This window comes from Crocuta crocuta, unplaced genomic scaffold (assembly GCF_008692635.1).
Source record: "Crocuta crocuta isolate KB4526 unplaced genomic scaffold, BGI_CrCroc_1.0 scaffold95, whole genome shotgun sequence".
In the NCBI taxonomy this organism is placed as follows: Eukaryota; Metazoa; Chordata; class Mammalia; order Carnivora; family Hyaenidae; genus Crocuta; species Crocuta crocuta.
Genome location: NW_027530971.1, coordinates 11,868,068 through 11,889,992, shown reverse-complemented (window position 1 = coordinate 11,889,992; position 21,925 = coordinate 11,868,068). Strand labels below are relative to the sequence as shown.

The 21,925-nt window shown below is 38.9% G+C and overlaps 1 non-coding gene across 1 annotated transcript; it reads right to left on the bottom strand.

Moving 5' to 3' along the window:
- Positions 1 to 21,466: 21,466 nt before the first annotated feature.
- LOC144236296 (U6 spliceosomal RNA) lies at positions 21,467 to 21,573 on the bottom strand. Its single transcript, XR_013336479.1, has one exon. It is a non-coding gene; the product is annotated as a U6 spliceosomal RNA (small nuclear RNA).
- Between the last annotated feature and the right edge of the window lie 352 nt (positions 21,574 to 21,925).

Here is a 21,925-nt window from a genome sequence, read left to right as displayed (position 1 = left end):
AAGAAATTAATAACTAAAAGACAAATGAGTAATTCCCAAATATTTTGAGATTAAATGGCATCTTTTAAAAAAATTTTTTAATGTTCATTTATTTTTGAGAGAGAGAGACAGAGACAGAGAGAGAGTGGAGAGGGTCAGAGAGAGAGAGGAAGACACAGAATCCAAAGCAGGCTTCAGGCTCTGAGCTGTCAGCACAGAGCCTGATGTGGGACTCAAACCCATGAACCGTGAGATCATGACCTGAGCTGAAGTTGAATGCTTAACCGACTGAGCCACCCAGGCACCCCAGCATCTTTTTTTTATTTTAAGTTTATTTATTTATTTTGAGAGAAAGAGAGAGAGAGAGAGAGAAGAGAGAAGAGAGAATCCCAGTCAGGCTCTGCACTGTCAATGTGGGGGCTCCGTGCAGGACTGAAACTCATGAACCATGAAATCATGACCTGAGCTGAAATCAAGAGTTGGATGCTTAACTGACTGAGCCACCCAGGTGCCCCTACACAGTATCCTTCTAAATAGCACAAAAGTCAAAGATGATTTCATGAGAGAAATTTTATTTTTTTTAATATTTAATGTTTTATTTATTTTTGAGAGAGAGAGAGACAGCGTGAGAAGGGGAGGGTCAGAGAAAGAGGGAGACACAGAATCTGAAGACAGGCTTTGGGCTCTGAGATGTCAGCACAGAGTCTGACGTGGGGCTCGAACCCACGAACTGTAAGATCATGACTTGAGCTAAAGTCAGACGCTCAACCGACTGAGCTACCCAGGCGACCTTCATGAGAGAAATTTCAAAACACATTTTTAACTAAATAAAAATGGAAATATAACTGATTAAAATTTATGGGATGCAGCAAAAGCAGTGTTAAAAGTAAAATTTATAGCACCAAATATATATTTTAGAAAAAGAAGGAAGATCTAAAATCAATAATATAAGATTCCACCTTAGGAAAATACAGAAGTAAAAGTAAATTGAGTTTAAAATAAGCAGAATAAAATAATTGATAAAAATCAGAGCAAAATCTATAAATTCGAAAACAAGAAAATAATCGAGAAAATCAATGAAACCCAAAAGTATTTATTTGAATAAATCAATAATATTGATAAACATCTAGCCAGGCTAACCCTGAAAAAAAAGAGCACAATTTTAAACTATTAGAAATGTAGGTGGGATCATCACCACTGATACCTTGAACATTAAAAGGATGATTAATGTATGAAAAGTTATATCCACACAATTTTGATACCTAAATAAAATTGACAAAGTACCAAACCCTTTCAAAAATAATCTGAATACAATGACATATGTTTTAAAATGAATCAACAATTAATAAACTTCAAAAAAATCATCAGCCCAAGCTGGTTTAACAGGTGAATTCTACTAAACATTTAACAAACCAATGATACCAAGCTGCTACAATTTCTTCCAGAAACCACACGCAGAGGGAACATTTCCTAATTCATTTTATGAGGTTACCACTACCCTACTAAGAAAACTAGAAAAAGACATTACAAGAAAACTACAGACCAATCTCTCTCATGAACACTGATGAAAAATTCCTCGATAAAATATTACCAAACCAGATCAAGCAATGTATTTAAAGAATTAAACAATACCACCAAATGGGATTTATTCCAGGTATTCAAGGCTGGTCCCCAAACTCGGTAATATAATCTAATTAGCAAGTCAAAAAAGAAAAGGCACATGATTATATCAATTGATGAGGAAAAGCATTTGACATACTCTAACACCTCATCATGTTAAAAACTCTCAGAAAAGTAATAATACAGGTGAAATTCTTAAATGTGATAAAGACTATCTAAATAAAAAATTGTTATGGCTCAAATCATACTAAATGATCAAAAACTGGGCACTTTCCCCTAAGATCAGAACAATCCATCACTTTTTAGTACTATAATTTTGTCTTCATGTCTAGCAGGAAAAATCCCTCCTTGTTCTTCTTTTCCAAAATTCACTTAGGCCTTTGTGAAAATTTTATTTTTCTATGTATGTTTTGGAAATTTTTCCAAGTCTTCAAAAATGCTAAAATGTGTTAAACTTTCCAGGTGTTTTGGGATTGTAGACAATTTTGCAAATACCATTCAGCATCTCCTATGTGCTGGGCAACACTGAGTAACATCTGCCATGGGCCAGACACAGTGCAAAAATGCTTTACATGTTTTATTGCATACATTTCTCACAAAAACTCCATGATGATTACATGCTATAGGCCTTATAAAGGACACGAGGAAAAGTTATAGGACTTTACCAAGGTCACTTTCTTAGAAAGCATCACACTTGGTATTCAATCAAGTCAGTATGACTTCAGCAATTCTTAGGTGTGTATTATTTCTCAGGTAATTAAACATAAATTGGACTTAGAGTAGCTTCCATTTTCTCTAGGAAGCCAGTCAGCATACTTCCACACTCTTTGATCCCTAATAGAAGTCATAGGTGCCCCCTTGGAACTCCCATGACTCTGTCTACTGCTGTATGATGAGGTAGAAGTAGAAAAATCTCTTTGGGGACATGTGTCCATAGCATGAAGATTGGGAATATCTACTTTCATGACAGCTTTGGGATAAATAGGATAGATAACATATACCCCTCCCTCCCTAGAGTTGTTAGATTTGCTTGAATTTGATTCAGTGGGAGGGATATTAACATTTAAACAGCATAAGCAGTAAGAATGTAAGAAGGAAAAAGAAATGATTACCCCAAGGAAAGTAGTTTATTCATCTTTAGGGAACTGATCATTGCTAGTTATAGATATGCTTCTCTGTATCCTGTCCCTAGCCATGGAGGACAACCTCTTTATCTTCCTTAATTCCATGACTGCCTGAATGCTTGACTTCAGATGACATCATTGTGCCCAAATGGGAACTATACACTTGATTCACATTCCCTTTTCCTAGTCTCTGTGGGACTACATTATAGACTTTGGGCTGCTAGCAATTGTTGTCATATTTATTCAATAAAAATGGGTCTTTCATTTCTATAACATCCAATATCAACAAACAATTTTATTATCTTCATGCAGATCCCAAAGGAAAAAAAAAATTAAAAATAAGTAGCTAAGGCTAAGGCACATGAAGTCTTTGGTGGCCTCATTTCAGAAGCCCACAAATTCATAAGTTGACTCTTAACATAATAGGACAAGCTTATTCGTCTACAGTTCTTCTCTTCCCCCAGGCAGTGAACGGCAACTTTGACTATTGAGGGCTGTCTCCACTTTGTATGCGATCAGTTAACTGTAATTCAGGCTATCTGACATCTCAAGAAGAATATAAGTGAAGTGAGGAGATTTTCATCAAGTATCATAATACCGATATCAATATAATGTTATTAATTGTGAGTGAATTAAGAAGGATGTAAATCTGTAATTACTATAGTATTCTAAGTTGATATAAATATGTATGTTATAAATATATGTTTCTAAAATATGGTTAACTGTATGGGGAAAAGGCCAACAAGAAATACCGCAAAAATGGAATAGTGGCTATCTCTAAATGGTGGAGTTACAGTGCTTTTACACTTTATTTTATGAATGTTATACACTGAACATTGGGGTAAGAATGGCTGGCTGTTCACCAAAATATATGCTTTCCTTCCACAGTGGAGAGTTTGCTTAGAAAATGCTATTTGGCAGGAACTCGGTTCCCCAGGAACTGTGTCTGGGTAAGGCCATATGACTCGATACTGGCCTGTGGAATGGGAAAGGACAGAATGCATGTCACATGAGGCCTAAGGTAGTGAAAGAAGCTGCTGGGCCTCTTGTATCTACAGTTTCCATCAGAGAGGACATTGAAGTCCTAAAAGATGTCAGAGCCTCAGAAAGCAAAGAACCTATTTCTCTGAGTTGCCACTTGGCACCTACTGCTGAACAGGAGCATTTATATTGGTGGATTATGTAGGCAAAAAAACCATATAAGCTTCTGTTTTAATCAACTTCCTTTTCCTGAGTTCTCCTAAGAAAAGAACATTAAAAAAATTTTTTTTAGAGAAGTAGTTTGTAGGGCTTTGATCCAGGAGCAAGAGTGAGAGGTCAGTGAAGTGAGTCAGAGAAAGAGGAACAGGGATTGCAAGGATGCACTGAGTTGACCAACACTGTAGACAGCAGGTGCTTGATCCCTCTAGGACTGCCAAGGAGGCTTTGACATTCATCTCAGATCTACGTACCTACAGTAGAGAAGGAGGAGATATTTGTAATATCTGCTTCCAACTCCTGCTGGTCAGGAGCAGACACCTCTTGGGGCATTGACTCTCTGGATTCCAGACTGAATATGTTTACATGCAGAATATTTATTTCATGTAGGTGTCTCTTGATATGTAGTCAGAGAAGCCCTGTGACAAAAAGCTAGAGGTACCTGATGAATGTCTAAGGCAGGATACTGCTCAATTATACCTGAATTAGGCCATTCGCCCCTGACATGGCTAGAACAAGAGGTGAGGTCCAAAGGATTCAAAGTGTGCCAAGAGGTGTTTGGTACTCACTGAAAATATGGGATTGATTTATTACAGTGTCTAACCTGGTCTTAACTAAACAGGCATATATTAACCTTATAATCAGAAACACACACACACACACACATTTTTTTTGGTTTTGTAAAATAGCTCAGTATCCTTATGACACTTAATGATTTGCATTGAAAGCACAACTGTCAAGTGAAACATGCTAGTCATCTGAGAGTCTTACATCATTTCTCAGCTATTTAACCATCAAAGGCAGTCAATTCCACCTTCTAAACAATATTCAGAATTGCTCCTGCTTCTGCATCTGCTGCCCTGCTTTAGCCGGGGCCTTTATCAGCACATGCCCCAAGCATTGCTATAGCCTTCAATCTCCCCCATTTGTTGTTTATATCTAAAATTAAATAGGGATGCAGTAAAATTCTATTTAAAACTTATTTCAAGGGCTCCCTATTGTCATAAACTCTGAACTCTTTTCAAGGAATTCTATACGCTCCATAATCCAGCCCAAACACATATCTCTACCTTACCTCAATCACCCCCAAGGCTACACCTGGCACTTTGAGGTAAATAATAGAAATACATAAGGTACCACATACTATTTGGATTATGTATGCGCCTCTCTTTACTAGGAAGGCTTTCCCTCATTTTACCTAGAGCAGGAGTTAAACAACCACAGCCCTCAGTGAGCTACCACCAATGAGCTAAGAATGTTTTTTACATTTTTCAAGTGATTGGAAAAAAAATTTTAAGATGATAATAGTTGTGACACATGAAAATTATATGAGATTCAGATTTCATTGCCATGAATACAGATCTTTTTGGAACACATCTATGCTTGCTTACTCATTTACATGTTGTTGAGGGCTGGTTTGAGGCTATCAAGGCAGAGGTGAGTTATTGTCAGAGATTTGCAGCCTACAAAGCCTAAAGTATTTGTTATCTGTCTCTTTATTTAAAAAGAAAGAAAGAAAGAGAAAAAAAAGAAACAGAAAAACCAACAACAACAACCACCAAAAAACATTTGTAAAGAGCATCTACCCTTCCTTCAAACTCTGCCCACAAAGGGCCATTCCACATCTCTGTCCCTACAAAACTGAGTTGTCACCTCCAGGAAAGCACAATTCCCATCTAGGGTAAACTGTGCACTTATGTATCTTCTCCCCATGCTATCCCATTACCTTTTGGGGAGTCAAGGTTATGTCTTATTTATCTCTGATTATCCTCTGACTACCTGAATGGTGCCAGGTGTGCAAACAGGATTAGTCAACATTTGAATCTGTCTAGCTCTGAGCCCTGCTACCTTTTCTGGAACTTGGTGTTTAAGAGCATGAGCTCTGGCACTGCATTGCCTGAGTTTGATGCTGGATCTAGCATGTAAGGCTGTATAGCCCTGGAGTCATCCTAACCCATCTCAGCCTCTGCCTTCTCATCTAAGAACCAAAGATAATAACAGCAACTGCAGCATAGGTTTGTTGTGAGAATTACATATGATAATATATGTATGGTACTAAGCACAGTGCAAGCACATAGTACATTTTCAGTTAATATTAGCTATTATGATGATGATTGTGTAATTCCTAAAAGCTTAAGTGAAGCCCCAGGGTCTCTAGGGAGACGTCACTGACCAAACAATATTCCCTACATACGCAGCTCCATCGTGTTACTTGTGCTTTAGCTATTTTAATGTGCTCATGTGTTGTTAAATAAAATGGTGTGCTTGCTGAGGCAAGGGACAAGATAGGCTTGAAAAAAATAATCTTTCCATTTTATCTAAGGTTCTCTGTCAATCTTGTTTTGCTTACATATATCTTCTTCCCGCTGTGTTTATTTTCCTTTTCTTTCCATCTTCCCTTCCAAAGGCTCTCTCTGTCTCTCACTGCTTCCCCAGTTTGCCCAATTGCCTCACTCTGCTCTTCCTCCTCTTCAGCCTCCCTTTACTCATCCCCATCTCCAGTCCCTTGCTTTTATTGTTTTCTCAGTATGTTCCCCTCTCTCTCTTCTGCCTTCTCTTTTATTTTTTTCCTCTCCCTTCCTCTCTCTTCTGAATTTGTTCTTTGCCTTCTTTCCATCCAAATTCCCTCTCATTTTGCTTCTTTCTGTCATTTCTCTGTCATATCCCTGGTTTCCCTTCCTTTTTTCCTCCTCCTCCATCTCTCTGCCCGCTCATGCCACTGATGCTGAATGCCTTCCCTGGGTCCTGTGTAGGGGTAGAGGCTCCCTGCCCCCAAGATGACCAGCACATCAGCAAAAAGCTATTAGTCACCTAGCAGAGGAAGAAGACAGTTGTCTGAGGGAGTGTGGTGCTTGGGGAGCATCTCGAGGCCAGGCAGAAAATGGAGTGGTCAGGAAGGAAGAGGAGGCGGTGTTTAATGGAATGGAAATAAAATAGGTGAGAGAAAATGAGATGGAAAAGCAGAGATGTACGGCACAAGAGAATTTAGTTGGAATGAGATTGTCATCAGATCAGCTGGGGGGAGAAAATGGAAAAACAAGCCTGTTAAAGCGAATTCTTTGTCATAACCACATGGTTTATATTCTCAGCTTGCTGGTTTGGCTTCTCAACACTGTTTTGTTCTTTCCTAACCATTTTGTTTGATCCTTCTCTTCTCACTAGACTTTGCTATTTACCCAACCCTGTCTGTTTCCCATTTGCTGATTTATTTTCTTGGGCACTTTGGGCTGGTCAAGGGTTTAGAAAAAAGCCATGCAGCACAATGGTTAGAAGCACAGATTCAGGAGTCAGAACAGACTTGAAATCTGGCTCTAAAAATCAAAATGTTTCTGTTATGCAAGAACGCTATGAAGTTACTTCTTCATATTACCTATTACCCTGCACATGTTTTGGAACAGATTAACTTAGACCACAATCTCATTTCTCCTCTTACTAGTTTTGTGATCTTGGTGACTCGTTAATGTCTCTGGTCTCATTTATCTTTATCACGGGGATAACACTCTTACAGATGAGGTTGTTGTGAAGACTACATAAGATCACTGAAGCCAAGTGCCAGGTAAAGTGCCTGGCACACAGTCAGGCTCTACCAATGTCTGCTGGCTTGTTATTACTATTTTAATAGACTGTTCAGCCCTCTCTCATTATAGGTTGAGATCAGCCTTCTTGGATTATCTATGTTCTGTCTCGTATCATCACTCTAGACATCTTGCACTACACAGCCCCTCTCTTTATTAGGTCACCTTTCCCTGACTGATGCCCAGGAAAGGCCAGAATTTGCTTAGTAACAAGATTTGTATCTTGTCCTACTTTAAAACTGCATTCAACCCCACCCACCCATCCTTACACCCTCCCTTCCTCTTGGTTCCTGCTGAGGGAAAGAAGAGGAAAAGGTTGAGCCATCTCCCAGGAGAAGCAACCCACCCCATGAATTCACCACTCTCAGTTTAAATAGATATCCACAATTAAATATACATCAAACAAACTCCCCCCAGTGGATGAGTTCTGCTCCCAGTGAGAGTTTTATCACAAAAACCTTTTCTTTCCATCTCCCTCCTTTCCACCCCCAATTTCACCACCCCCGAAGCCTGCCCTTTGGAAATGCTCTTTACACCCACCCTGTGCTTTTAACCCTGGTATTATGAGGGTGCAACCCAGCTGGAAATTTCCAAAGATGATTTCACTGAGTCCTACTAAATGCTTCATTTCAACGCAAGGGGGTGGCTGGCCTGTGCACCAAAGGGAGACAGTGAGGTTTACTGAGTACCCTGTCAACCTGGGGTGCTGAAGCTGCTTCCCTACAATATTGCTTGACTCCTGGCAAGACTCTCTGCTATACTTTATTTCAGTTTCTTCGATGGCACAATGCCAAGGGACCCTTGCAGTTGCTTCTGGCTCTAGTATTCAATATCCCAAACCCTATTCTGGTTTAAAAAAAAATAGATATCTGCAGAGCCTTCATTGCTGCTTTATATATTCATTATGTGGATAATAGCATAACTTTTTGAAAATTACCACCATCTTTAACCCACTCCCTCAGCTCATGATATGCAAATGCCAAAAGCATGCATGTCTAAAGAGGGCTATGGAGAAAAGCCACCTTGCTGAAGATGGGAAATAGTAACATGGCTGTGTGACAGTGAATTAAAGAAGTCTCACTCCAATGCCAAACTATCAAATTTTGAAAAGAAAAATACTTGGTACCATTTCTTCAAATACAGAAAATGTTTATATAAAGGTAAATCAGGGATGAAGAGGAAAGCAAGGGAAACAAAGACACTTGGAAATAACAGTCTAACAAGGAAACAAATTAATCCAATGTTGTGGGCGTGGGGAGTGTTGTTTTCTCTAGCGTACATTTTATTCTGGTTGTCTGTTTAAGCAAAGAATTGTGATTTCATCAGGTGGGCTTCATATCACATATTGGAAGGTAATACCTGTTTAATGCTAACCCCACATCCTCAAATATGTCTGTTATAGAAATGAGTGAGCATTGAAGAGGAAGACATGACAGTAAATAGAAAGATCTGATTCTAACACATTATCTTACATTCTAGATGGAAAAAAAAAACACTTAAAGAAGCCAAAATGGGGCAATGAAATTTAGGAAAAGAAAAAAGTAGAAGAGGGATGTTGTCAGGCAAAATTTGTGGTATAGTGGGCGGGAACACTGGACTGGGAACAAAGAGACCTGGCCCACAATCGAAATATTATCAAACTGCCTTGTGATGCTGTGAGCCTCTGCAAACTTCAATAGATGCACATGCTAAAACAGGGAAACAAATAGCTTTTTGTACTCTTCCTATTATAAAAAGTTACTATGAGAATCCAATGAAATAAGGACAATGAAGGTGCTTTGTTAACTGTACACACATAACCAACATTTTTATTATGAAACATTATTCTCAAATGACTGAAACAGCGGTGGTTCTAAGGTTACTATAGAGCAGTGCATCCCAAAGCCATCTCAGAGTTCTAAGGTCTCTGAATGAAATTGCAAACCCTAAATGAATCTTTAATCTCTTTGTGTGGTGCCCTTCCTCTTACCTGAGCGACAGATTCAGGGGGATTAAGTCTCCAGAACAGGATGTGAACTAATGGAGAGACCTATAGCACTTCCTCTGTTTACTTTGCTTGAGGGGCCTTGCCCCAGATGAGGCATGGGTTTTTTCCCACAAGTAGTTGGCAGCTTTCCTTCTGTGCTAGTCTTGAACCTTTACTGGTAAGTGGAAGCATGGCCTTTTTCTCCATCCCACAGTATAGCAATCCTTACACTAACAAAGTTGTCCTGTGGTAAATGCTTTATGAAGGGATACTGTTCTGTACCCTGTGATCTCATGTACAGTAAGAGTCCTTGCTAACTGTCTTGACTAGCATCACCTTCTACAAGTATGTCTCAGTGCTGACTAGATTAAATAGAAGCATTTGATTGAAATAGACCAACCAGAATTCCTTCCTGAGAGTGTGGGGGAGAGATTAGATGAGGATATCTGAGTGACTAGACATGCAAACCCAACTTCCATTATGTGGGTATCTTTCTCTTTTTCACTTTCTGGGTGGACTGGAAAAGTAAAGGAAGTTTTTGGGCTGGGTGAAGATGAAACAGACCAAGAGAGAAATAAGGTGGTTTCCTCCATCTGAGTCCACTATTAAGTGTGGACCATCAAGTGTGGACTATCAAGTCTCCAATGCATTTTGGCCTCAAGGATCCATGCATCTCTCTCTTGTGTTTATAATAAGGTTTCTTTTCATTTTAAATTGCCTAGCAGTAGTTGCTGTGGTCTGAAACCAACTAAATAATATATGTCTTCAGAAATTCACACTGATTATGTGAAAGGAGACCTGAGGTTAGGTGCCAAGCAGCATGAATGTTCATCCTTAACTCACAAGCAACACTATGGGAACATTGGCAAGTTGCTTATCCTTCTTGAGCCTCAATTCCGTCACTTACAATCAGCAAAAATAACCTGAGCTTGCTTGGAGGCTGGCTGGGAATCACTGATTTAGAAGAGTTTTATGAATTATGCAAATATGAAAGATTATTATAAAAGATGTGTATTTAAGTTATTTCTTCTAAAATGGATGTCTAGTCTAATTCAGAGGCCCTCTAACATCAGGTTCTAAATTATATTTTGGATGTTACCCCATCCAGCAGCTGAGCTAGATTACACACTCTCTCCTTGTGCCCTGTCATTGTTTGTTTCTATGCTGCCTCCAGGCAGAACCAGGATCTCCAGTAACTACCTCCTTCCTCCTGTCATCCCCATATCTCCTTTGGCCAGTGTCAATTTTGTGCCTTCATCTTTGAAGGAAGAGCTCCAAAGCTGAAGTCTCCATGATTATCTCTTGGATACAACCAATGAGAACTCTTTCCATCTTCCCAGAATAATGTGGGCACTTTATACCACAGCTAACATCCTGCTTTATGGTACTCAGTGTCCTATCAACTTGTGATGGAGAACCGAGAGTGGAAAGATAGGCAGACATGCGTTTAAGTCTTGTCTTGGCATCTTATAAGCTGTTTGAGTTGAGAAAGTTCCTTAACTGCTCCGAGCTGGTTTTCTCATTTTGAAAAAGGAAGATGAATAATGGAACTTACTTCAGGGATATGTTGGAAAGATTAGACAACACAGAGAATATTAAACATTTTGCACAGTCTTTGACATGTAGTAATAAACTGTACCTATTGTGATATTCCCTATACCAATCCTGACTTGTTTTCCCTGGGATCCATTTTTGTCCTTTGTGGGATAGAGCCCTGTAGGCTGCACACTCCAGATTCCCATATAAACTGGCATACAGATATATTCAGCCAGCAGGGATACTGAAATGAGACTGGAGGGTGAGAAGAAGGGAGAGAGTAAAGTATTTCTCCCTTCAACCCCCAGCTCTATCTCTACCTCACATGGTGTCTACATTAGTGACTGTCTCCCATGTTCCTCTGGGAACACTTGCTGTGGTTCCGCAAGATCCTGGCTCAGGATTCTAATAGCATGATTTCTTCCCATTTCCCTCAAAAGCTTAGGGATGGTGGTAGATTTTGACTGTTGCTAATCTTGAGTTGTCTCACTTTCCCTTGTTGGCTTCTAAACTTTCCATCATCTATCTGTGTACTAAATTATCTGTACCACATTTCCTCTTAGAGTAGTTTCTGTTTCCCTGGCTAGACTGTGATTGGTACAGCCCACCCCACCCACATCTCAAGTAGACTGCAAATTTATTGTAAATAGAGATTATGTCTATGTCTTCTAGAATTCCTTAGAGAAAATTATATATTCAGCTAGTACTAGACACATGTTTCTTGGATGTAATATATTGAACACAGTGACTTAGCAACTTCTGCCTGTCCCTACAATCAAGTGCATCATCTTTCTTTGGACATTAGGTCTAAGCCCATATTGCTGTGTGGGCAATGTCCCTTCAGATGTCTCCTCTGTCTACCCTCTGATGGTGCCTAGCCACCCAGGTACCAATGACTAGAAGAAAGAGTTGTGCTGATCACGGGCTATAGCCCATCTTCTAAGCAGCTTCCTCTGTAACACTGTTACTTCCTAGATGTATAAAGATTTTATGCATCAGATTTAGTTCTGTCTCACTTTGCTGTGTTAAATATATTTCATTTTCACTCATTCCAGTGTGTCTACAGGCAAAAGTTTTCAGAATCTGAAAAAGCCATTTAGTAAACCTAACTTTTAGTAGTGAAAGTGTCCATGGTTCAAGATATGGGACTAAATGCTACCTGTTCATACCTTTATCTTTTCTAGATTCTGAATCTAGATTTCAGAAATTAGGCAGCAAGTGTTTCTTCTTTTTAATAGAATTTCCTGCTAAAAATATTAAAACCATGTCATGCAGACTGCCTCTTTCAGTTGCCATAGCAGATATTCATAATCAAATATACAATATTCTCAAAGGGTCTTGAAAGAATTCTCAAAACACCTTTGCAGGAGACCACTGCCAATTGATTGGGGCTGATTCTCAAGATAAAATGTGTTGTCATCTCTTCTCAGTATTTTGCTTTTCAAAGTGTGGGCATGATAGCTGCCTCCCTATATCCAAGTTTCCTCTCCTCCATTTCTGAGAAGTCAAGAGCTTAGGAGAGGTTAAGCATCTGAGCCTGTGTGCTACTCACAGTTTATCGAACCCATTGCTACAGTGACTTTTTTGGGTGACAGAGGCATTCCATGCTCATGGCCAACGACATTGATTTAGGAATGGACATGTGTCTGAAGTTGGATCAGTTAAGTCATGAAAGGAGATTTTCTAAGGGCTTTTGAGAAATAGTCCCCTTGATCTTCTAGGAAAGTAATCCAAAACCATCCCGCTAGCTCTTCCTGGGTAATGTGGGATGAGAAACAGCTGAATAATTTTCACCCCAGGAGTGAAACCAGCCTTATGAGGAAGGTGAAACTGCCACAAAAGAAAGCAGAGCAGACAGATGGAAGGACTTTCTTTCAGAAATCACTGAACCACTGAATCAAACCCACCTGAGGAGTTTCCTACTCTGGATATCTACTTTATGAGCTCATAGATCCTCTTCATCATTTGGATCAGTTGGAGAATTTGCTGTTACTGAAAGTCACATGCAATAGTACATCCAGCCTCGGCCTCGAGGAAGTTCCGCTGCGCTCACTACCAGCTCTCTACATAAAGACTGGCTCCTGCTCTCAGATCACATCAGGCTCATTTTTCCCTCTTCATTGTTCTTAGTTAAATGCTCACTCCCTACAGATCTCTACACCTCACAGCACCTGACTCACCTTCTTCACAGCTGATTTTGATTTGTTTTACTGCCCTGAATAAGCCATAGCTTATTAGTCTTTTTTCATATTCTAATACTCAGTAAGGACATCCTTTGGAGAAGGGGAGGACATAGTCTTACATAGACTCTGATTTAAGAAGTTTCAGAGTTGAACTGTCAATGTGGAGTGAAACTACCTGAGCTGGCAATTCACTATATTGCTTTTCTTCTTTTGTGTATTGTTTTAAGTGAGTATCAGAGAATTTTATAGTTGAATGGGACCTTAAATGATGTGCTAGCCAAATCTCCTTAGATAACAATGAAGTCAATAGAGGTCTAGAAATGCCAAGTGAATTGCTCTGTATCAGCTGGGGATCTTGGGGAAGGGTTGTAACTCAGGTATGCTGCCTCCCAGCCAGTGCTCTTTCTGACCTAATGCCCACTTTCTTTCACACTGCAAGTATTTTAATGGGGGCCTCTCTCACAGATATTCTGCATAGAACTCTGAGAATTGTCTACTTTCAGACAGAAAATCAAGTGGAGATGGAAATGGTGCTGCTGTCATTCACCCGCAGAACAAGGGCCTGGTCAAGCATACTGACAGGTTCAAGATTCTCCCATAATTCCCCAGATCAAGAACTATGGAGGCTGTCAGGTTGTCTATGACAGCAGGGGAGGCCAGAGTGGTTCAGACTTTCAATCCAGTCAGATCCATTTTCAGGTTGGTAATTTGAAGTGAATTTCCTAAGAAACTAGAGAAAGAGTAACAACAAAAATTCAAAAACCACCTGATCCTATTTTATTACTTAAATCTAAAGCTCTTCAAAGATTCCTATAAAATATTATGTGAGGCCACAGAGGCTTTCAGAAGGCAGTGCATCCTAGTGGTTAAAGGCCATGACTTCCAGAGTCAGACACCCTAGTCCGCATCCCTCTCTCCACTTACTGGCTCCATAATCTGGGACAGCAAGTTAACCCCTCCAAGACTCTGCTTCCACTTCTGCAAACTGGGCATTTGAGTAGCAACTATTGCATAGGATTTGGGGGATCTCTAAGTAAGTTTAGTAAAATGAATAGAATAGTGTCTGGCAAATAGCACACTCAAAATAAGTGATCACTATTAATATCATCTTCATCATTATTATCAGGTATAATTTTTATTTTTTGCAGGAAAGAAAAAAGGCTGTATATAAAAAGAAAAAAATGAAGAAGAAAGACAAGCAGTAAATAAGTATGGGAACCAAAGTAAGAGGAATAAGAAGTGCAGAAGAAAAGATGGAGGAATAAAAGGAGAAAGGGCAGAAAGGAAGACAGGTGATTGACTGGGTTTGTTCTATTCATGTATATTGAACACTGACATTTCTGCTTGTCCCGGTAATGATCCTGCATGAAGTTCATAAGGGAGAAAAATATTAATAAATAAACACCAAAAAAACTATAGTTACAACCAGCTGTAAATACTACATCATATGGTCAAGGTAGACCTCTCTGTGGAAAGGACATTTACAGTAAGTTTTCTATAACCTAAGCATGATACAAGGCATATTTGTGCACATTATATATTTATTCATTTAGTTTTGCATCCTCTCCTTTATTCATTCTTCATTTATTTTGTAGCAACCATATTCCAGACCTTTAACATCATGGTTTGTATACACAGAAGAGTGTCCATTTGGTCAAGGAGCTCCTTGTTCAGCAAAGGAGACAGGTGTGTTAAGGAATAAAGGTCATGAAGCAATTCATAAGAGAATGGAAAGTTATTCCTAGGGGATGGTCAGGAAAAGACCCAGAAGAAAACTAGTATTTTTTCACAAGTGACTCTATGACTCTTAACCAGTCTCTACTGCAATTCAGAGATGTCATCTCATCTGTGAAACTATCTCATCTGGGAGAGAGGTCATGAGAAAGACCCTGAAATTCAACATAGTCAAAGAAAGGGACAGAGCCCAGGTTCAGAGTCTCTCTGCTCCATGAAAGTACATGACACAGAGGGAGGGATAGGAGGTGGTGTTTCAGGGAAAGTTGCCATTAAGAGGACTGAGAATAGCACACTTGGCTCTTGTAGACAGAACTCGGCACAGTAAGTGACTAGCAAGGTCACACAACTCTGCCATTAGCAAGAGTGGTGCAGAGAGTTTTCCATTGTGCTTCGACCTCTCATGACCAACCCACTGAGGCTCTCCTACCTCATCTGCTTTCTTCCAGTTTCTCAGCCAAATCACACCCACTCTCTTTCAAAGACTCACAAAGTGCCAACTCTTTATAGAGCTGATGTCAGCTGATGTCAGAAAAAGGGGCTGGCATACTTACTGTGGAACAATACTGCCACATTAGGCTCATAGTGGGTGTCTGGACTAGGAAGGCAGGGAGAGACCGAGTCCTAGTCATTAGGGTCCACACACAGGTAGGCTTCAGGAGTTGCATAATTCCATAGAAATTCAGGCCTGATATTATGTGCACGTACCCATGTGCATTTTTGTAGAAAGGGGGGAGGGTTTGTGTCTTTCGTCCAGTTTTTGAGAGATCAATGACATTAACATGCCTAGTAATTAAATACTTATCATAAACTTCTAGCTTCTACACACTAAGAGCAAGTTTGAGTAATCAATCTGGCCATATTCATAAATAAGAAGAAAATTTGTATTTATCAAATTATAGCTGTACAGAGCACTTTATACATATTATCACAGCTGACTATAAAAAATAAATGAGAGCTCATTTCCCCCATTTCTACAGCTTTGGAAATATCCACAGAGAGGTTAAGCAATTTGATCAAGACTACAGTACACGGCAGAATTAAAACTGGAAGCCAGATCCCCAGGATTTTAGGATTATATATATTTTTAGTTGTCTTACATTCTTTCATCTTCAAAGGTTTAAATACAGAAAAAAATTCATATGTTGACTAAAAAAACAGGAACCTGTAAATTCATAGCATGCATAAAGAGCTTATTTTCTCTCACTCAAATATACTGTATTCTGCCACTTTTATGATGACATTCTATGTATTAATAGAGTTAATTTTACTATAAAACTATGGTAGGAGAGCAGGTCTTGCAAAATGGGCAACTTTGGCATGAAGATTATTCTGAACTGAAGGCAATCAAGACCCTATGGGTCAAGAGAAACTTTTGTCCCTCCCTTAACTACACTGAAGAATCTAAATTGGGGGTCTTTCCTAGAATAAGGGTAACTAGCAGAGATACATTTCATCTAGTAACCCATCTGTATGGCAGGGCAAACATCTAATTTCCAAACATCTGTTTTTTTTGTTGCCCTGTGGATTACATTACTTTTTCCTACCCGCTTGTCTTCAGTCCAGGATGACACATATACCTCATTTTGCCTGTCTTTGGTGGAATTTCCATATCGATGTGGATTCCCTGTATGTACACTATTAAATTTTATTTTCTCTAGTTAATCTGTTTCATGTCAATTTGATTCTTATTCCAGCTAGAAGGACTTTTGAGGAGACAAGAATTCTTGCTCTCCAGCAAAGGTTATCATGTTAAGCTTGGCAATGAGTTACTATTATGCCACCAGAAAGACAGCAAAGCTTGGTAGGCTCTGAAAATTTGAAATACAAGTCTGGGTCTCCATTATCCCAATCAGCATAACAAGGTGTATTATAATGACAAAGAGACCTATTCAGTACTTTATTATGGCCCCTTCTATTTCCATTTACTCACTGACTTGTTGAGATTTTGTCAAGGAATGGAAATAGAATGGAATTCAGAAGGAAGCAGGCTTGCATTGCATTTGGGATCCATCATTTAATTGTAGTACTGATAAGAAAAACCAAAATAGAGTGCCTGTCATGTGTGTACTACAGAGTTGTTTTGTGTCTACCACTAGGCTAAGAATGTGATGGTCATTATCTTATTTAATCTTCAGAGTGACACATCAAAGTTGATTCTCTTACTATTTTCACTTTACACACAGGAAAAAAATGAATATTGAGAATTTGCCAGGAATGTGTAGATGACTGCACGCGCGCGTGCGCGCACACACACACACACACACACACACACACACACACAAACTAGTTCAAGGTCACAAAACAATTGTCTATCAAGCCTGGATTCAAATCCATTCTTGCAAAATTCCAAATTTCAGGGATTTGAACAAATATGATACACAGTTTCCCTTACTTTCTGGCTCTGTCCCTTTGACCTATTTATTTACCTTCTTTGGTTCACAGTTTTTTCATTTAAGACCAAGTCAAAAGGATCAGCCACAGTTATCTCAGCATACTGTTTTGAGAATTAAATGGGATCATGCATATAAAATGTTTGGGCCATAGAAGCATTCTTACAAAAGGTTATTTCCTTCCTGCTTCTGAATCATCAACCTTCTCTCTCCTTGCAGTTCTCCTCCACTGTCTCAGCTCCTCCATCCATTCCCTGCCCTGCCCCCTTGCTTGGGCACAGATGGCAGAAAGGCCCAATGACACGGGCCATCATTACCGCTAGCTGTGTGTCTGGGGTCAAGTAATTTCTTCATTATCTTTCCTTATTGCAAACAGCTTTTGTAAGAGAAAGGGTCCATTAGTAAATATTGATGCCGGCAGGCAGGGCGTGCAAACTGTCAAACAGCCGAAATGAGGGATTGTCAGTTCAGCAGCAAGAACATGAAAAGCCAGTTTAAAGCAAAGATTGAATAAAGAGCAACGTAACTAGAAGAACAAGCAAACACTCATCAACAATGAACAAAGACAAAGAAAGTTTCAGGTTGTGTTGTTTGGAACAATTGTGTAACTTATGAAAGCCTCCACTCTAAGAATTCAGTATACATCAATTTGAAAATAAATTTTAAAAAACAAAAAAGAAAAGAAAGAAAAAAAGATGCATGATAGCTACCAGGTGCAGTGTGAACTTGTTTTCAAGTTTACTTAATAATAAAGTAGTGTATTGTGGTTATTAAGAACACAGTTTTTACATTTAGAAAAATCTGGTTGTAAAATCTGATTTGTATGACCTTGAGTTCCCTATGTGAATCTCAGTTCCCTCCTTATAAAATGGAAATTATAATGCCAATACCATAGGGCTGGCATGAGGGTTAGGAAAGCATGTGACATTGTCTCTAGCACACTGTACATGCTCTAGACATGACTGATTTTTAAGAGTGATATTATCACATAACATTGTAATACAGAAGATTCTATGAGTAAAAAGATAGCTTTTGAGATGGGCTTGATGTTCCAAATTAGTATGTTTTTTTGGGGGGAGGGGGCAGGAATTAGTAATAGAATGGGAACATTTCCATTGATTAATGAGAGAAGGTGAGGATTTGGCCATGCTAAATTTGTAAAGTCTGTCATAGGCAGGGAGAATAGTGAAAACAACGATGCTTGGGGCAGGAGTGACAAGCAGGGGGTTGTTTCATTTGTCTTTGAACATGGTGTGTGGAGATGGGGATTGGTGGAGATAAGACTATGAGAAAAATCTGAATCCAGACCTTAAATGTCTTACATGCTAAGCCAGTAAGCCAAGACTTCAATCTCTAGTAATAAAATTGTGATTGATGGTTCCCTTGAACAGGACGGAAATGCCATCATTTCTTCTCATCAGGGTGTAGTTTCATTTCTAACCTTAAATTTGATTAGTGTGGTGTTCACAAACATTGGTTCTGATGTTCAGTTGTCTTCTTTTGAGGCTCAGGTTACTGTAGGATCTCAATCAAGGTATTTCATCTTTTTCTACTTGAGTTTCTTCATCAGTAAGATGAGATCATTATATTCTCTAACTCATAATAGTAGTAAATGATAATTAAATAAGGTAATACATTGCATCATTTAGAACAGAGCCTGGCATCATTATCACCTAGTACCAAGGCCAATCAGTTACTCAATAATGCTACAGTGATTACTGAATAATTAATAGACCTCGGTAGCTGGTTGATGATGGTACTTATCATTCTTTCTCCTACAGCCAATACCTTACATGGAATTTCTTCTTTGACAGTGGATATTGCTATTGTCTAAGCCATCCTGGTGTAAAACATCATGGTTTTGGCAGAACTGCAATGAAGCTACTGTAGCAGGAATGATAGAATAGCTGAGGCATGATGGGGATGATCATGCTGTGAAATCAGGTCTGTGGTGGTCAGAGATAGGAATCAGAGCTCAGAGCAGCATCTACCTTCCCAGAAAATCACTGGTTAGTCTGCTGGAGGAAGAGCACTCCCATTTGAATTTTGGCTCAACCAGTGATGGATTTCCCTGCTGGTTTGTCATAATTATGTCTCAGGCACTGGATTTTGTTGAGTAATCTTACAATTTTTATCCCCAAGCTATTCATGCACTACTGATTCTCTATCACACTCCATCCAACCAACCTCTTGCGTTGGTCTAAAGTCTAGACATAGACTGAACGTTATACTTGGCAAAATTCCTCATGCCGCACTGACTGGAGCTTCACAACAACTGCTAGAGTTTAAGTAGACTATATATTGCTTTCTTGTAAGGAAATAAATAACAGAGAAAATGACTTGCTTTAAGCCACCTACCCAGTTAGTAGAAGCACTGGCCTGGAACTCTGTGGTGCCCTGCCCAGCTATATGAAGTTCTATCTCTAGCACCCTACTGCCTAGAGATATCAAAATCCAATAGAGTGTGTATAGACAAGAGATATAAGAATATTACTCTCAAACCCAGATCCCAATACTTACATGATGCTCCTCTCAAAAATTTTAAATAGCCTTTCATTACACCTCATGTAACATAGCACAATAATGGGCTGTTAGTCTTACTTCAAAAGTTAGACAACTATGGGAGAGATGAGAGTTTCAGAAATAGGGCCTATAGAAGGTAGCTAAGAAAGACTGAAGCTATTTAGCTGGGAGAAGAGAAGGTGGATGAGTAACTTAATAATCTTCAAGGGTTATTAAAATAGCAGCTGTTAGCCATTCCACAGAAGGTAGTAGGGAGGAAATTGCAGTAGTGAGAATTTAGCCACAGCATTATGAAGAACTTCTTTTCCCTTTAGTTATAAGGTCTATTAGACACTGAAACATGATACTAAGCAAAATTGTGGGCTTTTCCCCCTGGAAATATTCCAGGATAGGCTTGGTGGTAGTTCCCAAGCACTACCTTCTTGGACCATTAAGATCAACTCCCTTGGCACATCTCTTACAAATGCAGATACCTGGGACCCACTTCAGATGTTCAGAGTCCCAATCTCTGGGGGTAGGGACGGGAGTCTACATATTTTAAAAAGGCCCCAGGTGAGTCTTGTGTACAACCACATTTGGGAACCCCTTGTGTATGTAGAACCAGTGCAGTTTAACACAGCAAGAATATATTGAGTGCTTACTTGGTGATCCTACCACTGCTATTAGCCTCAGGGAATAAAGATAATAAAAGAATGTAGTATCATTTTGGTCCTTGTGGAGCTTTCAGTAAAGTAATTAAAGATTAATGATGAATTAGGACAACTGTTTTGCCTTTAACAGTGTGATTTGAGGGAAGTTTCTTAATTCCTTTGGCCTGAGGTCCTAAATTGTTAAATTGAGGAGTTAAATAAAATGGTTTTATAAGTTCTTGTGAATCTTTAAAATAATACAATACAGAATAAAGCCTATTTAGAAAAATAACTAAATCCTAATTAAAGAGTATGAGAGAGAATATCAAGAGAGAAACCAATTAATATGGGCAAGACTTGCCAGAAAAGACTCCAGGGAGAATAGGAAACTTAAATTTGGCATTGGGAGGTAGATGTGATAAAAAGATTAATGCATATGCATACGTATGTGGGGGGGCCTCAATTTTTTAAAAATACTACTGTATACTATGTACACACATGACATCATTTAATACATTACAGCATTTAAGGTCTATAAAAGCGTGTGTTGTTAAATTGAGGACAATTTTTAGAAGATTTTAGCATTTACTAATCACTTAGGTGCTGTATAAATATTACCTGATTAAATAATCACTATTACATCATTTTCCAAGCAAAGTGCTGGTTTTCTATTTTTCTCGAAAAAATTCTTATGCTTGCATGGCATGAAGATATATTTGAGGGCAGAGAGAGAGAGAGAGAAAGGAAGGAAGAGAGGGAGGGAGGCAAAAGAAAGGAAGGAAGGCAGGCAGGGAGGGAGGAGAAAAGAAAAGAGGTTTGTGTAAGTAAAGTTAAATGAAGAGTACAGGCTACTGAAAACATGAATTTACTTTGAGTAGAGGATAAATGGTTGCTTTTCCTGGTTGTTGTGTGTTAATATAATTGGGGAGTATTAAGGAGGTGGTGCTTTTAGATTTCAATGATGCTTTTTTAAATAAAGACCGCTGAATTTTTTGTTTGTTTGTTTGTTAAACAAGGAATGCTTTGTGAATTTGCATGTCATCCTTGCACAAGGGCCGTGCTAATCTTTTCTGTATCATTCCAAGTTTAGTATATGGACTGCCAAAGCGAGCACAAGATCGCTGAATTTAAACACTGGAACATATATTCATATGGTAGCTTTAAATTTCCTAAGCAGTTATACATTTCCTTATTAAGTATGTTTTATAAATGCTTCTCATTTGTTTTTGTTGTTTGTTTTCTGTCCATTGGAAGAAGGGACTTTCCCAATCGCTCAAGGGCTTAGGCCTCATGAATTTCTGTCTCAAGTTTTCAAACACTTGATAAAGTGATCAAGTCATTTTTATCAGTGTGTGGATGACACAAATTCACAGGGCTCCTAGTAGTTATGATCTTGGGCTTAAGTACCAGTTAAACATAAATTCAAATCCCTATTCTGTCTAAAGAGCTGTGTAACTCAGAATAAA